The following is a 19,645-nucleotide window of genomic DNA, read 5'->3' on the forward strand; positions in this document are numbered from 1 at the left end:
GTGACATGTGAATTAGCTCTTAAGTTACATACTTTAGCTGAACTAGCAGAATCTTTGCAGTCCCTGCCCCTTCCTTCAAGCCAGCACTACCAGAGAAGCGCTCTAGGGCCTTGAACTTCAGGCCCCACTGCCCAAACTGAAGTATGTGCTGTGCACACGCATTCACGCAGGCCAGGGCCATCTCAGCTGTGCCCTACCAAGCAGAAACAGAGACACAGTATCAGGCACAATGAATTATTCACATATAACACACACAAAAACTGTCTACAGAGCAACTTGCATTCATCAAGTGAAAACTGTGGACATTTCATTGGAGACAAAGTTTATTATTTATTAACTAATGCGCAACAACATTTTTGACACAGGAACACTTAAACACATGATCTACCTCTGTGAGTGACGTAGACTGTATCACTTCTGTCGTGCCAAGATGGCGTTTCCTAAGAGCCAAGCTTATGGCAGATGCAGAGCCGTGCATGAGGATTTTTTTCTGATGCAATCATGCAATAACAATTGGGTATGTTTCTTTTGGCCATTTACAAGCAAATGCCCCAAAAACAAACTGGGGGGCAGCTTTGGTGAGCAACCTAATTTTAAAACATTCTGAAAATCATAATAGAAAAAAAAAATCTATTTCTATTCTATTTCTTGAGCAGCAAAGGCCAGAACTGAAGCTCTGACTTGTGTTCTTCGTTTATTATTACTGTGTCAGATAAATGATTAACTTTTAAAAGTTAGAGAAGCCTGGATATGAAGGAGAAGTCTTGAGGAATAACTTGCATAGTGAAATAGAGGTGAGTAGAAAGCAAATCTCTTTTGAGATAGTTCTAGGACATGGCACTCTTAGTCTCTCTGATTTGTTTTAATGTGATGAGTGGCAAGGAAGCCCACATGACAGCTATCCAATACAATACCCAAAAATTTGATGGCTTGAAGAAAGTAGTTAAAGGTACTTTTAGCATGTTAAGGCATGATCTGGCTTGTCGTGGCAATAATCAATATGCAAAACTCATCTAGTAGATGAAGCACAACTGTAGTGTTTTAAAAAGGATCCTGTGGAGAGCAAGCCTCAGACAGCTTCAAAATATTTTAGGGCTGCTACGACACCCGAAGGTGAGCCAAATTGCAAATACAGCTTGTCTCAATTAAGCCGAAGAGATGCCACTTGGAAGGGTGTAGAGGCATAATTGTAAAATGTGATGTCGACTTATGACGAGCCCCTACCCACCTTTAATAAGATGAATGGCATTGACAATTGAAGCATAATGCAACGGGAAAGACGGCAGCAGAATGAGGCTGTTGATGGTTTTCATCACTGGGAGAAGCAGGTAAGTCAATGATTAACCCTTGAAGACCTGATTATCCACCTGTGCATGATCCTGCAGAAAAAAAGCTTGTGGTATTTGAATTACCATAACTCACAATGGACAAAATTGGCCATGGTGGCCTTGGTGTGGCTGAACACTGTAAAGTTGCGCTTTCTGAAAAAAAAAAAAAACAAAAAAAACGATGTGACCTGTCAGAACTAACGCTATGCTCAATTTCTAAAACATTGTCAAACATTGAACACTGCTCTGACCTATGCCAGCCACCCAGCAATTTATGGCCCTGAACTTCCAATGGAAATGTACAATTTTCCATCTGTGCCATCAAAAATTGTGAAAAACATGGATCTGTTGATTTTCTTGCATGAGAGGAAACTGACAGAAATTTATCCCAACATGTGGGCTGTTCTAAGAATCTTTGCAACTCTCCCTGTCACAGTGTCTGCTGCTGAAAGAAGATTTTCTAAGCTTAAACTCATTAAAACTTAAAAAGTCTACCATGATGCAAACTCATGTCTGTGAACTTTCAATCATAAGCATAAATCATCTGGTTTCCAATCAGTTGTCATCTGATGATGTCATAGATGACTTTGTGGGGCTATTTGATTTCTTTTGTAAATCGCAGATGGAGGGGGCCATATAAAACCTCGTCTAGGGCGCCACATTGGGCCGGGTCAACTCCGTTCACACTCACACTTACTCTCTAGGGAGAGATTAGATACCCCATGCGGTAACGCTTTCTATGAAGGTTGTATTTATAATGCCCTATGAATGCACTCATAATGTTTTATAAGGTGTCTATAAAGCATTATAATGGTCATTATTACCTTCTATACATATTCACAAGTCGTCATAACCAACTTCATGATGCATTATGACAACTGGTTATGAATGATTATAATTTTAATCTGAATAGCGCATTATAAATATGTCAATATCTGCCTAGTCACTTGTTAATGTTATGATGCATCATAACTACTTTGCTTTGCTAAATGTGTATAGTGATGCATAATGAGTTTTGACTTCGCCTATAGTGCTTTATATCTGTAGTTATAAGTATATGTAATAAAGTTATAATAATGTATACATCTCTCTACAGCACACAGTTATAAAAAGCTATGCAATATCATAAGTGCTATTTGTCAGCGCTAAGTAAAGTGACAAGAATATGACACTATTATTAACAGACATAAGTTACTATGAGTAATTAAAAGGTGCAATGAACTAAGTACCGAGTCTGGCATCTTTAACCCATATGCACAATGTTAATATCATAGGTGTTATTTGTCAGCTTTAGGTAAATTAGTGCAAATGAGGTGTTGTGGATATAAGACTATTATAAACAAATATGAGGCACAATGAAATGAGAGCCTGGACAGTAAAGACAAAAGGAATGCATTTAGTTCACTTTATTTTCATTTAAACCAACACACATAATCAGAATGATCATCAATGCTCTGACATTACACAAGCACATGAAACACGTGAAACTGGCCACAAAAGTGGCACGGCGTGGTCCTAGAGATGTGTCTCTTAAAAGTGCCTTTGGGTTGGTGAGGTGATTCAGGGTCAGAGGTCAGGAGATGGTTTGACAGCAACTACAAGAAGAACAGAGGCAAATCTTTAGTGCTCTAGCTGGGTTTGTTTTTATGCAGAAAGGTTTGATTGAAAACACATAAGCAGATCACGTTTTCTAGCGACATTTCTAGCGATCCTGTATAAGAGACCGATATAACAAATAACCATTAATTTTTTTTCGAATCTCAAAGTGGCGAATCCTGCAGCAAAATTGACGTTACATTAAAAACCGAAATAAGACCATTACAAATCTAGTCTAAATGAAATAAAATCAAACCTCTTCATTGCGCAGTGTCACATTGACAGTCGTCCTCATAGCACGAAATAACTTCCAATTGAAATACATCAGTTTGAAATTCGTTTCGAGCGGCATGAAAATTTGAGAAAAATCGGCAGGCACCAAACAATAGATTAATTTTCGTGACAGTTTCACATCCACCGTGACACCGCTTCTTTATAAAGCGTCGCTAGAAATGTCCACGTTTATTGAATGCCATCAGATATTATTTTAATATCGTTTTTATTCATATTATTATTATTGTAGAAATGTCATGCATGGTTTTGAATGGTTTCAATCATTAAACGCAAGATAATGAAAACGATCTAATTTGTGAGTTAAAAACAGCCGTGTCTGGTAACTTTCGTCTAGCTAGCTTAAGCCACCTGCGGGTAATCTGCGGTGCCTGCACGATATGCGGTAACATAATGTCTCATTAGGCTGCTTTAAACAAAAAAATGTGATCTGCTTGTGTGTTTTCAATCAAACCTTTCTGCATAAAAAAGCAAACCCAGCTAGAGCACTAAAAATTTGCCTCTGTTCTTCTTGTAGTTGCTGTCAAACCATCTCCTGACCTCTGACCCTGAATCACCTCACCAACCCAAAGGCGATTTTAAGAGACACATCTCTAGGACCACGGCGTGCCACTTTTGTGGCCTGTTTCATGTGTTTGTGTAATGTGCTCAGAACATTGATAATCATTCTGATAATGTGTGTTGGTTAAAATGAAAATAAAGTGAACTAAATGCATTCCTTTTGTCTTTACTGTCCAGGCTCTCATTTCATTGTGCCTCATATTTGTTTATAATAGTCTTATATCCACAACACCTCATTTGCACTAATTTACCTAAAGCTGACAAATAACACCTATGATATTAACACTGTGCATATGGGGTAAAGATGCCAGACTCAGGACTTAGTTCATTGCACCTTTTAATTACTCATAGTAACTTATATCTGTTAATAATAGTGTCATATTCTTGTCACTTTACTTAGCGCTGACAATTGGCACTTATGAAATTGCATAGCTTTTTATGACTGTGTGCTGTAGGGAGATGTATACATTATTATAACTTTATTACATATACTTATAACTACAGATATAAAGCACTATAGGCGAAGTCAAAACTCATTATGCATCACTATGCACATTTAGCAAAGCAAAGTAGTTATGATGCATCATAACATTAACAAGTGACTAGGCAGATATTGACATATTTATAATGCACTATTCAGATTAAAATTATAATCATTCATAACCAGTTGTCATAATGCATCATGAAGTTAGTTATGACGACTTGTGAATATGTATAGATGGTAATAATGACCATTATAATGCTTTATAGACACCTTATAAAACATTATGAGTGCATTCATAGGGCATTATAAGTACAACCTTCATAGAAAGTGTTACCCAACATGCTTGTACTTTCAGTCAGTTAAATCTACGAACACACACAATACACCAACCAAAAATAGTTAGTGTGTCATGCTGAGAGCATCATGACTTTATTTTATTTTATTTTATTTTATTTTATTTTATTTTATTTTGTTTATTCAGTGATTACTAGGAGTGTAACGATTTGTATTCGTCCCGTCGCGTCCCGGTTCGGTATTTAAAAAAGTTGAGTCCTCACTTCAATTCAGGTCGCGCTAATGAGCCTGAAAGCTGCCATCACAGCAGCAGAAGAAGTAGAAGAATTGGGAGTGTTGAGTTGAGCTGTCGGCTTCGCGGAAATCACACGTATGGGAGCACTTCGGTTTCCCAGTGAACCCTTTAATTCCTGATAATGGACAACTCGTCGGGCATATACCCGCATATGGTCACTTACAAAATATATAATGTTGTCAATGTTTTTTTTTACCGTTTAAATCATAAGTTTTTCACAAGAAGCGGCTGAGCGGACTATTTAACATCTCCCGTCGGCAGGCGTTGCAGCAGTTACTAATCAGTGGAGGGGAAGAGAGATGTTTGCTTAACGTTACATTACGTGATACAAAGTATCATTTCAGAAGGCCAGTGCACTTGTTACCGTGTGTGTGTAGAGGATCATGCGAAATTTCCAGTCCACAGATTTCCTAAATAGTTTTTATTGCAAGAAATATTATCCACCATTCACTCTAATCATTTAATGTGTAGGATCATCCTCTAAATTGTCCAGTTCCTCCGGTGTAACCTTGTGTCGCATCTCCTTCTTCTTTTCATATTCTCTTCGTTCTTTCTCTTCTGCTGCATCCCAGTCTTCAAAATGATCAAGTTCACCAAATAGGTTAAAGTTAACTATAAAATAACTCACTTTTTGTCAACTGTATTGCCATTGTGATAAACAAATTGAAATAACGTATGTTCTGTGTTAGAACTGTCATCAGGTAATTTGACCGGAACTTATGGGTGTCTATTATCACGTTTTAATGTACACCCTGCAGCCAGTCAGAATTGAGGATCCACCCAGACCATGGGACCATATTTTTAACTTTTTACAACAGGAGATGGTTTTAGTTTTGCAGTTTCTGTTCAAAATAAATGAAAAAAGCTAGTCTTATACATCTCTGAGTTTTTGTTGCTATTTTCCCATTGTACCAAACCCGTACCAAACTGTGACCAAGCACACACACATTAACACTCCTCTTTGTGTCTCGACTCATACATGCATACAGTAAATGTTGAGGCATGCACAGAGTACAAACATGATTTTCTGCTGTTTACAGTGGAAACAAACAAGTATTCCATTATTTATGATGATGAAGGAACGTCTTGGATTCTGTGTTCCACTAACAGGACAAATGAGAGAAGAAGACAGGGAAAACAGCAATTGTCCTCATTCCCATCAATGCACTCATAGTGGCAAAGCACATACTGTACAAAACATGCACAGCCAGATTCAACTAACTGCTTGCTATGTGTAAATGACATACAGCTGAAATCTGGCATTGTTGTGCTGAGATGCCTGGAGCAGCCCTTCAACTTCATTGTGTCGGTTACACACTGGGTTTCAATTTAAGTGCTCAATTTAATTAAATTTCCAGAAAAAAAAAAAAAAAAAAAAAAAGAAGAAAAAAAAGGAAAGAAAGAAAAAAAATCAATACTTCCATTTCAGTCCAACATTGTTATGCTAATGTTAGAGGTAATCCAAGGTTAGTGAATTGATTAACATGGTGGTATCTTCATGTACCGATTAAGGGTTCTCTATTGAACAGCTGCAAACTCTCACTTTTGGGTTGTGTTGTGTGGTGTGTTGTAGTGTTTCACTCAACTTCTCTTATTTATGAAGGGATTTTCCAATTTTACATTGATGGTTTCCTTTTATGCTGCTTTTTTTTATGATGCTTTCTTTTATTACAATCTTTGTGTGCAATTGAACATGTGTATACAAACATGCAGATTGCAATGCACCCAGTACATAATAGACATCATGCAGCTTCTTTAACGTGACTAAGCCTGTGAAAGGTTAACCAGTTTACCACCATTGCCTGTTGAACGAGGTGAAGGGTGTGTTTTGAATACCTGCTTACATTTCTTTACTTCATATGGATATGCTTCTGCTGGGGCACCAATGGGCCTTTTCCTGCTGATTACCGTCACATTAAATCAACTATAATTCAAAGACGGGAGCATTAAATAATCCAAGTACTGTAGTAAGCGTACAAGGACAGTTATATTCCAAAGTATAAACTTTTTATTTACTGTACTTGTATACTGCATAAACAGGGTAAAAAACTATTTAAGGAGTATTTTTTATGTGTGAGGGCAGAGAGGAGGTATGATTTGTATTCTCAGCATTTTTACTGAATAGGCTTTTAGCGTTACCAGGAATGTTGCTCACTACAAAAATTACAAAAATAAATAAATAAATATAAGTATGACCTTGTTGAAATCAAGCAGAAAACCCTGTGCGTCAAAATAGATCATGGGAGTTCATACCTGGTTGCCACAACACAATTACTGTAATTTCTTGGATGCACAACGGAAGAAAATAACCTTGAGATTTCTGAATGAAGGCAATGTTGCTGGCGCCTAGATAATTCTCACAGTTCCCTGCACTCTTGCAGGCTGTTGTGAACGATTCCTGCTGAAATTGTGTTTCCCATGGTGAACCCAACTGTGCATACTCATGGAGGACCAAGAGACGTGGGTGTTTTGATTCTGAACTCCTGCTGGAAAAAACAATACAAGAACACATGTGCATGAAGAGTTACATACATGTATGTTTACCACTTATTCACTTCCACTCACACAGAGGAATGGATGTGGTTAATGTTTATCAGGTTGAAAAGCAGAAATTTGGACCACTGCCCTTCATTTAAATATTCATGGGCACCTGTTGTCAAGTGAGTTGAGATCTCAGCCAACCAACGGATTAAGAACATAGTACTAAATGTATGATCGGAACTTGAATTAACAGCATGAGTAGAGATAATACTATGATTTAAGAATGATTTTAATTAAACATGTTGATTTTCAGTAAAGTGATTGATATACACAGAATGTATAATAGTTGAATCAGTGTAACTAAGTGTTGCGAAATCATGAGCAGAATAAGATAAACAGGAGGTAGATGGCCAGCAGTGGGGATAAAAAGGGGAACTGAAACATTGTGGCCTAAGAGCAAGTCAGGACATGACCAAGCGCATGGTTAGTGGAAAAGTACAGAAAAAGAACTAATGTCTTAATATTAATTAATGAGTCAGGGGGGTAACACCCTTATGGGATAAAAGTAGTAAGGGGGGGGGGGAATGGTTAGTCATAGTGATGTGTGGAAAATAGGATGTGTCTCGATTTAGAGAGTATAAAAGATGTAACTCAGAAATATACTACGGGAACTTCACCTCGGACACAGACTGTGCTGCATGCGGACTGAGCCAACCCCCTCGCAGTACTATTTTGGCTTTTAAGAGTTTGGTCTGGATTCCCCCTGCCTAGCAGACGAAGTTGGATTATCTTTCACACTTTGGATCTCTACTACTTCTTGGACTTTGTACAGAGTCGAGGAGACCAAATTGGAATACATTTGAGAAGGATTTAAGGGATTTACCAAAGGACAGAATCATCGTTCATCAGGACTTCCCTATTTTACCAACTCCCTCCGCGGCAGTAAGAGGAACTAGGGTTGGGTGTGGTCGCATCGGCCGTGCGGCTCACTCGACGCCTATTCTATTTTAAAAAGGATTTTTGGACAGTTTTGGACATTTTTACATTACCCCTACTACACCTGCTCGGGTCATGAGTAATTCTTTTTGATTAAGTGATTTTTAGAACAGGATCTTAAGAGCGTTTATTTCTGATTAGGTATTACATGATTGAGGTTTAAATTGATTCTAAATATTCATATCTTATGTTAACCAATGTCTGATTCTTGATCGAATTAATTGAGCTGTTGCAAACTGCTATTGCTGAACCTGCAAATAAAATTTGGCTCTAAAGGTCAGAAGTCTTTGCTGACGATTATTTCTCCCTTTTTGCTGGTACTCAAGACAGTAAAACGATAGGCAATCTTAATGGTAGCTCCTACACCTTGCTCTTATTGGTCACACTAGTCGTTTCCACTTAAAACTATTTCTATGTCCCTAGGGCTTCCAGCCTAGCCTTTAAATTATAACCTGGCACGTACCAAGTGCACAGATCCATTAGGGGTAAGCCACCACAACTGACGGGACTCAACTTCGGACCCAGCTGCGGGAAGCCTCCCTGACTGGCGGTTCCGGGGGACGTGAGGAAGCGGGGCAGACGTCAGGACTAAGGGTGGTTAGAAGCCAGGCGAGTTACCCTGCCTACAGCTTGAGTAGTGCTATCATTGAATTCGATTGGAGTAATACCCCACAGACGTGAAGCCATAACCCTATAGTAAACGGAGAAGCTGTTATACCTGTTCCGGGATCTAACACTGTTTTCCACCAAACACACAAGATTACATACGCAACATGGCAGACATACTCTATATGTGCTTCTTTTAGGCTTAGTCTCTTTAAGTCTGTGCTGTTTGGACTAAGTTTAGAGGCAGTAGGAAAAAAGGGGTTCTGGAAAAGTTGGAAAAGCCACCTTGGGAGAATTTGTAATGTGACAAAACAGGTTTTGTCATGTGCACATTTTGCACTTTTTGCAGATGATTTCATTTGTAGTGATGTCCAACATATGTCAGACTAAGGCAAAATTATTGTTAAAAAATACAGAAACTTTCTCTGTACACGTTTTAATTAAAACTTAATTACAGCAACATAATATTATAACCTAGAAGAATTATTCAGCATTCAGACTCTTTCCAATGCTAAGTTAGTTTTGGTAATGCCATAATTAAAGCAGCCCTGGTGTATGTGGCTGAACAATGGACTTCCTTAATCCGCTTAATGCCAGCAGCCAGAGTTGTCTAATACCTAAATTGCAGTGTTGCATTGTGCTTTACACTTACGAAGACGGAATTTGCATTTTTCCTAGACCATAATACATGTGCCATGTACAGTACTTGTTGAATAATGTGTAACACTAATTATCATTCAAGATTTTTGTCATCCTAGTACTGTACAAAAAAACAAAAAACAACAACAACAAAAAAAAAACAGAACAAATAGGGGGGAAAGTGAAATAACACACACACACTTCAACATTAGAATGACACACACATCACTTCGTCTTACATAGGCGACGTTATCACCATCTAATGTTTGGGTTCCTGGTTATATTTATAAAGTTGTGGATGTTTTTCCCCAGCAGCCCTAAACACTTGTGGTTTATCTAGGTGCAGCAGTAGGCGAGGGATGAAGAGTTGCTGTGCGGGTACATATCTCTGGCTTTTCTCATTGTACCCCTTTTAATGCAGTGGTTTGCTTACAAAGCACATTTTTAGAAATTTTAAATTATTGGCAACATCATCGGAGGGGGCCGTTAAACATATTCATTTGTGCAGTGAATCAAATCTCAGAGGGTTTTAACCTACCAACATTGTGAAGTATTTATTCAACCAGAGAAGATGAACTCTATATATATTTCTGATGACATAAACATTATCACCTAAACTTGCTTTGTTTGGCCTTTTCTAATATTTTCAGATCATTAAAAGAGCTCGTCATGTTTCCCTTTGGGAACCATAAAGATTGATCGTATTGAAGAATAGTTCCACGAGATGAATTTTAACACACTTCAGGTCAACAGTGTCAGTGTTGTAAAGGGAAGTCACAGTTCTTTAAGCATGCAAGCTGTATAGTTAATGAATGCTAATAGCTAGTTGCATTTCACACATGCACACACAGACACACATTGTATGTCATATTAGGGGTTAGGGTTTCCCTTCAAAACAAACAAACAAACAAAAAAAATCCAATTTACATGTAGTGAAGACACATTCACTTGCACTCACCCGAATCACAAGCCATATTCAGCTGACACAAAAGCTGTGGTGGAAAGAACCTCCTCGCCCCTTCAGGCAGGTAATTTCACTGAGGTCAATTCTCAGCAGGCACATTGACCTCAAAGACAAACCTTTCCTCTCTCCTACTCACACTCACAGCTGTACATCTGGTAACCCCATTTCTCCTATGAAATAATTAACTTTAAATTTAATGCAATGAATACAATCTAAAATTAAACTGTATATTAAAATATCAGGTATGTTGTAATTACATTACACCATAATTATTTTCATTTAATTTTAATGATCACCCTTTGTACACAGTTCATGAATTTGCTGAGAATATCGTCTGACAAGCTATGTTTCATGTCAGACAGAAACATGTGTAAAATGCTTATACATATATATGTTAGTAATAGACAAATCTTCTAAAGATTTACTTAGTTGTAAAGAATAATTTGTACACTGATGAAAATCGTTTTTTTTTTTTTTTTAAAGTGTAACGTATCACACGTGATTGACCCTCATAGATTAATAACTGAAGTCATGGACTCAGATAAGATATTATTTGTATACCACTGTTTTATCAGTGTATACAAGATGTTAGTTGGATGGCAGCACTTTGGTATTTTGTTGCAGTAGTAATGGAATTGATGGTGTGTTTCAGATAAGCAATCATATGAAAGGGAACCATTTAAGAGCTAATTAACCACATGGGCTCTATTTACAACCTACAGAAGAATGATAACTACTCAAAGCTTAAACTTTCAGTCAGTCTGAAAGGTAGCACATAGACAGCAGATGTATTACTTTTTACTAAACCAGATCATTAAAATGTAACATGTCAGCATAAATTAATTAGATCTATAAGTTAAAATGAGGAAAGCATAGATTTGGAGGTAGATGGAGAGAAGAGCAAGAGATGGGTAGTTCACCGTAGCAGGGAGGTAGAGAGATGGAGGCAGAGGTTTGTGACCGCTACATTAGCCTCTGTGCTTGTCTCCCTCCAGCACCATTAGCATATCATTAGAAAACATCTGAACTCACAGATGTTGGGCTCTTAGCCTGGCAGGCTCTCTGAGAAGCCAACACACACTAAAGCAAGCATGCACAGGCTCCCTGCAAATCTACTGGGTGAACCCACACCCAGTTACACACAGTGTGAAATCCCAGATGTTTTAAGTTGGCCCATGGCAGGATCAGAGCAGAGGAGAAAGGAGTTGGCACAGATCTGACTAAGGCATACAGAGAGAGAATGAGACTGTGTGCATCCATTCAGTAAAAGCAACAATACAAAAGATGGATGTGCATCAACACTGACCATAGTCTCCTCATTGTTAAATTCCTGTGTGTGCTCGGTTGCATATATGGATGCATTGACAATTGTATGTATTGGTGAGCTTGCATGGGTGAGCATGCACTAGCATCAGTGCATATTTAGGTGTTTGTGTATGTGTATGCGTATATGCAGAAGTGTTCATTCATATTATTGAGGGCGTTTACTGTATAGCCATCTGCCAGCCTTTGGGTACAGTGCTGTCTGTGATCTGTCAAACTGTTTGCATTTAGTCTGCCTTGCCAGAACCTGGGAAGAGCATTTAGACAAGGTCTGTGAAGATCCAGGACCACAGCACAAGAGGGTAATCATTATCTGACAGGCACCCGGGATGGAATTTAATAGTTTTGGCAACAAGCCCAGCTAAGTCATTTGCCTGACGGCTCCATACCATCTCCACAAGGATTCCTCACAAACAAGGCAATGAGGGCAAGTTAAAATGCAAAAGTACAGAAAATTAGGATTTTGACAAGTTCCTTGGTACATAAGGTGGCTCTAAAAGCTAAATAAAACAGTTTCAAAACTTTGTTTGAAACCAATTATAGTTCTGCATCTAGTATACTGAAATAAATTGGCAGAAGCACTGCAGGTTATTCCTTCTTCACAAAAGAGAGGTTTTACAGTGTGTCATTTAACAAGCAAACATATTTCACATATTCACAAAAATCCAGTAATGGAAAGTCTTCCACACAAATTGCTTTTTACAATAACTTTTGCATGAATAAGCATGAATACTGACAGAGCAGTCTGTAAGGCTACATGATTCAATTCTTGACATGGAATGATTTTTAACATGTAGAATTGTGAACTGCAGCTTTTATGTATTCTTACTCAAAGTCACATTATTTAAATCGATTGGACACTGTTAGCACATTAAATTTAATTTCCATTGTTTTGTGAGGCATGCGTATAAATAATTCAATTCTCAGGTGTTTGTCAGCAATGGGGTTGAGTAGTTCGACAGCAACTTGCTGAGTCTCTTCCATGACCTTCTTGTACATTCATGTTTACCATTGCCACATTTTTCCAAAAGTTATATTATTGGAGATCCTAACGTTACAAGAATAACAGTACAACAACTCATTGTAATTGCATGTAGTAAATAAAATACTTCTCTGGTGAACAATAGGCACACCTTTGAACATGAGTCAGCAGTCCTTTTTCTGTGCTGAGGCTTGTTTTTGGTCATTCTTTAATTTATCACTATGTACAGAACACGTTCTACTGAAGTAATACTCCCTAAAGGCAAACATTTTGGTAGAGTGTTAAATATTTTCCATGTGCAGATTATAAGCAGTTCAAAGACTGCACTGTTCCTTTATTAGACTAATTACTGTAATTTATATTTAAATTCCCTGGATATAAATAATATATAGTCAAAATTCATTGATTCAGAATCCAGCATACATATGTTAGTCTGTATATGTGTAGTCTATGGAAACAAAACTGCACATGCATGTGTTAATTAAAGTAAATGTTCTTCACACAGTAGACAGTGTTAAAAACAACAACGAACTGCATGTTGTTAAGATAATGAGCAAAGATGTGCAGCCTTAACCTCCGAATTACTACCTCCCTCACAGCTCGATGTAACTGTCTATATTTTAGTATAACATTCATATTCTTGTCGGTAGTCATATTGATGTGATGCACTACCACTCTGTCACTGGATCAAACCATTTATTTCAAATCAAATGATTTATTTACAAGTCACGGTTTACTGGCACAGAGGGCTGTAATTTCACAGGTCTGAGAGAGACAGTCTGTAACCATAATGAGCGTGCTACTTCAGTCACTCATCAGCGTGTTCCGCCAACACCTTCAAAGCTCTTTAAAGGTCTGTGAAACTACATGATGCGAGGGTTCTTGCTTTAGCCTTGCACTGCTACAGAACACGCTGTCATGAGCAGTTGACACATTTATTTGGATTTTTATATTTTTACAGATTTTCCTGAACCATAAGGCCATCAGAGAGTTTTATTTTACACAATTCCAGGAAAGTTGTAGATAAAAAATGTTCTCATTAGGCAGGGAGCAGCATGTATTTGCATGACAATGAGAAAAACAACAACAATGACTACACTGTAAAAAAAAAAAAAAAAAAAAAAAAAAAAGCAATATATAATACAGAAACAATCTGGACAATCAACGAAAAAGACTGCGATTTTACATTTAAAATGTAAAACAACATGAAATCACTGTAACTGTGAAAATACGTGTGAAAACATGATATTTCTGTTCTTTTACAAAAAACCCTCATTAGAAATACAGATATTTATTGTTAAAATATGTTCACAAGTGTATCGTAATTTTACAAATATTTGTCTTTTATTTAATGGTATAAACTGTAAAATTCAACAAAACTTAAAACTTAAAAAAATAATTTAAAATGACTGAGAAATTAATAGTAAAATAACTATTTAACACTGTAGGCTATTGTGTGTATATATATAGAACCCAATGTAAATCACAACGTCTTGAATTATTATTTTTTATTTATTTATTTTTTTGTTAGTCTTCAACAAAACACGTGTAATTAGGAGACATTTTACTGCTGCAACGTCTCCCTGCACAAACACAAACGTGAACGCGACATGTCATTGGAGTGGCTGGAGGAAGGACGAAGGCAGAAGGCAAGTATCAAACTGAAGCTTAGTAGTATTAGCTTTATTTACCACCATGCCTCTGACTTTACTCAGTCGACAAAACGAATCCGCTAGCATGTCGTCAATTGAAATGTTAGCTAACTACGATGACAAAAGTATGGCCGGCGGCAGCGGCGTCTTCAAGTTAACCCTCTTCTACATTTTTTCTAATTTTTTGGCCATAACTTTTACTACGTGTCTTGAAATGTCATGATTTCTGGCTAGGATATGAAGCTGGATTTTATGGAACGTGTCAAAATGTCAAAGTCTTCTTTCCACGCAGACTGCTCCTACTCCTCCACTTGCAGGTCTAATAAGCCATTTTAAGTGGATTTTCTTCCAAAGAAGAGAGAACAAATGTTTTATAAATGATACTGAGATTTGGTGATGGTTTATTTCAACCAGTTACTCTTTCTTAAAACTAATATTTTCATCTTCCTCTTGCCTCTCACAAATATAGGAGGAGCGACCTACTCTGCCTTTTTCAAGGTTTTTCAAATTTTAATTTTGGTGCAACACTAGTCAGTGGTCAACATAAAATTCAAAACAATACTGAAAAATATATAAAGGATAAGCTAACGATCATCTTCTAGTTTATTGAGGAGAGATCTGCTTACACAGTTTAGGTCCACTTTTTCACAACCAATAGCATTTATTTTGATTTTGGCAAACTTCATGATTCATCATTTTTTTTTTCTTTCTCTCTGCAGATAAGTGGTGAGAGTTGATTTCATGGCATAACACAGTGAAGCAGTGCGCTCCGCAGTAGGAGAAACCTTAGTCAAAGAACCCAATGTTGAGCAGCTACCGAGATGCAGTGGAAAGGCACTCAGTACAAAAAGGGTCTTTCTGTGTTTAAACCAAGGTGAGGCACTTGAATTCAGACAGATTGAGCTCATGCTTGTGACGCAGGACCAGCACTTATACTTTGTTACACCTCATGATGTGTCCTATGTGCCAGCATTTGCATTGTATGAAGTGAAACAAGCATGAAATGTTGGAAGCCTGAGCAGAAACTAGATTATTACCATTTGCATATGTACAAGCTTTGTGGGACAAGAGTAATTTCACTTAAGCATAACATTGTTGACTCAGTCATCTGGAGTTTGAAAGATTAAAATCTGACAGTAACAGTTTTTTTAATCCCTTCTAGTCCTCTAGACTCTCTGCATCATGGATACAGAGAGTCCGCTTCTGTCTTTCATCAAATCAGTGCCTAAACTGAGAGACCCTCAGCCTTTGCTGGAGCATCTGCAATGTTTAGGAGTTGAGGACCTGAGCTACCTACAGGAGAGTGACCTCCTTTCTCTCCTCAGACCAGTTGAAGCCAGGAAACGTCTGTCACTGCTCAAAAAGACAAGTATGTGTTTCAGTTTGTACAGAATAAACTTTCACATAAAAAAATATGCATAGTCAAAATCTACTTATTAGGCCCACCTGTACTAATCAATGCAGTCCAATACAGCAGTTCTACTATGAATTATACTTCAAAGAATCTTCCCTACATTTTTGTTGATGTTTTGAAAAAGGTGATGACTATACACTACACCTTGTTCATCATTGATTTCATAGTGGGTCTAAGTGGTGGTGTACTGCATTATATTTAGAAAGGAACAGTTTAAAATATATCAATGGCTACTGAGGATATAATTATGTTAGGTAGTAATATACCCACATTGAGCTATGTGATGAGCTATGTCTGTGTTTAAACTATCTGTCCTTTAATAAGTCCAACAACATGTCTTGGACAGTCCTCCAAGCAGCCAGAGCAAACAACAGTTGAGCAGAACCAGTACCAGTACAAGTCCAGTAACACAGTCTGACCAGATGCCCCTCTCTGGTGAGTACATGCATCTGTTGCACACAATTACTCTTTTGGGGTAGATAGGCTGAAAAATAACATAATCTACCTGTAACTTAGTGTAATATAGTACAATCAGCAGCAGTGAATTGACAGTGTGCTTATAAATCAGTATCATCAGTTGGATCTATCTTCTCTAGATTCTGATTCGGTAGCAAATGACACACAACTAATGATTGGATCTGATGGGATTATGGGATGAACACAGGATACTTTATCACAATTTACAGAAAAAAATGATTTTTGTATCCAGCAGTAGCAATAGTTCCCCCAACAACAATATGTTGTTCATTTAGTTCCCATGTATAGTCAGCCTGGTGTGTATTTTCTTTGTAGTGTGTTATGTTGAGATCTTGCAAGCTTGTCTGTCCCAAAGCAACGGTGTTATCTATAGTGGGACTCGTGTGACTGCTGTGGTGTTGGAAAAGGCTGTATATTCTTGCACCTTTATCCTGGTCCTGCCTCTTAAACTGTTATTAGCTGTTATTATTTAATAACCACTAATGTTTTCTGTCTTCTCTTCAGGTGGTTACAGCTCAGAAACAGCAACTTCACTACGATCAACAAGTAGTTCAAGTATGGACAACACACCTTGTCAACTGTATAGAGCAGGGGTCGGCAACCCGCGGCTCCGGAGCCGCATGCAAAGCCGTTCACTTTTTCATGCTAACTAACTGCCTCAGAATAGTGGCAACTAGTCACTCATCAGTGAACGAGTGAGAGTTACACAACAACTGAATGACACTGAATGCCACACCACACTCATAGTTGTAACATCAACCAAAAAACACTGAACTCCCACAGTGCATTGCAGCTCATTTACTAGTCGCTTTCGAGTATTTAATTCAAATGTATTTTTATTTTAGTGCATTAGTTTTAATATAATTCTAAATTTGAATTGATGGTGATCTTTTAACATTAAAATAAAATGTGTTTAATTTTTTGTTGCACAAAATATACGCCACAACTGCCGACGTACGACACCCGCCTGCAGGTCCAGCCCGCTATTTATTGAACTTTTCGACCCCAGGTAAGCCAACCATGGATAACTCCCCATTGTGTATGCATAATGCAATTTCGTTGTCTCTGTAGCCATTATTTCATTTCATAAATGCAACACACTATAGGCATAGCATAGAGGTGAAAACGATATATGCAGTGTTATCTTCATTTTAGATGTCAAAGGGGTTTTGTGGCTCCCAGTGTTTTCTTTCCAAATGGCTCTTTTAGTGTTGAGGGTTGCCGACCCCTGGTATAGAGTATGGATTTATTACCAGTGACGTTTCACCAAGTTTCTAATCAGTGTTGTGGATGTATGGTGACTTGTATGTAAATTGGTAACTCAACTATTTTTTTTAATTTTTATTTTTTTTAAACTTTTTTCTTTCATTACCAGTTCAGTTGAATTTGGTTTTGGTTTTGTTTTTGTTTCAGAACCAGTCATTTTAATTGAATATATTATGGAATATTGCTGTAATAATGGCTACCTGCTACAGTTGAATAAAAATACGGAGAATGGGAAATTGTAGCTGTTCTTGTTCAGCTTGGTTTCATTTTTTCTCATGTTCTCATGTTTTGAAAAGATCAAATTATTGTTGTATACTGTTATATTACAATTAATCTAATACAGCACATTCCTGTAACTTTAAACATTATTATTCATATTACAATGTTAATTTGCTGTCTTTATGGGTAATTTCATTATTTTAAAATGTAAAATGTTTGTAATTAAACGTTAAAAACAACGTAAAACAATTAAATATCCATTTGATGTTTTCTGAAATTAACAGTAAATTCTTGAAATCTAACCAAATATCTAGTTTTGCAACAGTTTTTTGACGTGTTTTGAAAGATTAATCACATTATTTTGTGTCATATACTGTTGTATTACATCAAATATAAATTATTATATAATCTCTTCCCATAAAAAATGTCATTAAAACCGATTAATAACAGCACATTTCTTTAAACTTAAGCATTATTTTTCGTAATACAACATTTATTTACCATATTTCTAGGTGATTTAATTGTTTTAAAATGTGAAAAGATTTCTAATTAAACGTTAAAACAACCTGAAAATACGACAAAATCTTGTTAAAATTACAAATATAAACTGTATTTTAATTATGGAAAATGTATGTATTTTTACGATAAAGTAATTTTCCGTTATTTTACGGTATTTTTATGGCGCCCCTGCTGCCAGAAATTACCGTTTTTTTACGTTTTTTTTTTTTTTTTTTTTTTTTTTTTTACAGTGTATGTTACAGGCCAACAGCCTTCTGTTCATTACTAAACATCTTTTCAATAAAGGAATCAGTCTGAAGTCAGGAGGCCTGAACAATAGCTGTGGCGTGTTATAAATGCATTGTTCACCAGCTGCCATTGACTTGCATTGATCCTCACCTTACTTAGAGTAATGCGTTGAGTCCCCAGCTGCTACCTCACAGTGTAACACCATCAATTGATTTGTATCTGCTAATGTCCTTTTTGTCTGTTTCTAATACCGTACTGGATAACTGCTGCTGCTGCTGCTGCTGCTTCTACTGCTCCTGCTGGTACTGCTAGTGGTGGAGGTGTAACAAAAAAGAGCCATTTTCCATTCAAAAATAAGAAGAAAAGAAACTACTTCACTTGGCACAAGGTCAAGTCAGAGGAAAGAAAGGCTTGTGGGCAAGAAGGAGATGAATAGATTAGGGTGAAGGAAGAATACAGAGAGGGCTGGTAGATTCTGATATTACCCTGATGATGTGCCAAAGGAAATGTGTAAGGGTTAAAAGAGGGATGTGGAAAGTTGGAGGAATGTAGTTAAGCAGATGAGTCATAGGACACATGGCTGAGGTGGAGGATAAGGCAGAGGAGCTGCTGGAAGAGGACGGTGGGCAAGGAGAAGGAGGTGATGGAGAGGAGGAAGAGGACATTTAGACTGATGAGTCATCACATGCCAGGGATGGAGAGTGAGAAAGGGGAAAAAGGATGGAGAGATGAATAACCAGAGATGAAAGTGGAAGGGAGGAGGGTTATTCTTGTAACCTTTCAGGCAGGAGTTAGCAGGAAGTCTGCTGGCACCAACACAGCTTACGGTTTGTTACGAAGACAGACTGACTGATAGACAGACAGACAGGAAGAAAAATAGGAAGAGAGGCAGAGAGGTGAACATAACAGGAGCGTTCATTTAAAAGTTCACTGTCTCAGTTGCTCATTTCTGTTTGATTTATAGTTAGTAGGTTGTCTACTAATGACAAGGTTCACCCTTTGATACCTGGCTCCTCTTTGAAATGTGTTG

Source organism: Mugil cephalus, chromosome 9 (assembly GCF_022458985.1).
Source record: "Mugil cephalus isolate CIBA_MC_2020 chromosome 9, CIBA_Mcephalus_1.1, whole genome shotgun sequence".
NCBI classification, from domain to species: domain Eukaryota; kingdom Metazoa; phylum Chordata; class Actinopteri; order Mugiliformes; family Mugilidae; genus Mugil; species Mugil cephalus.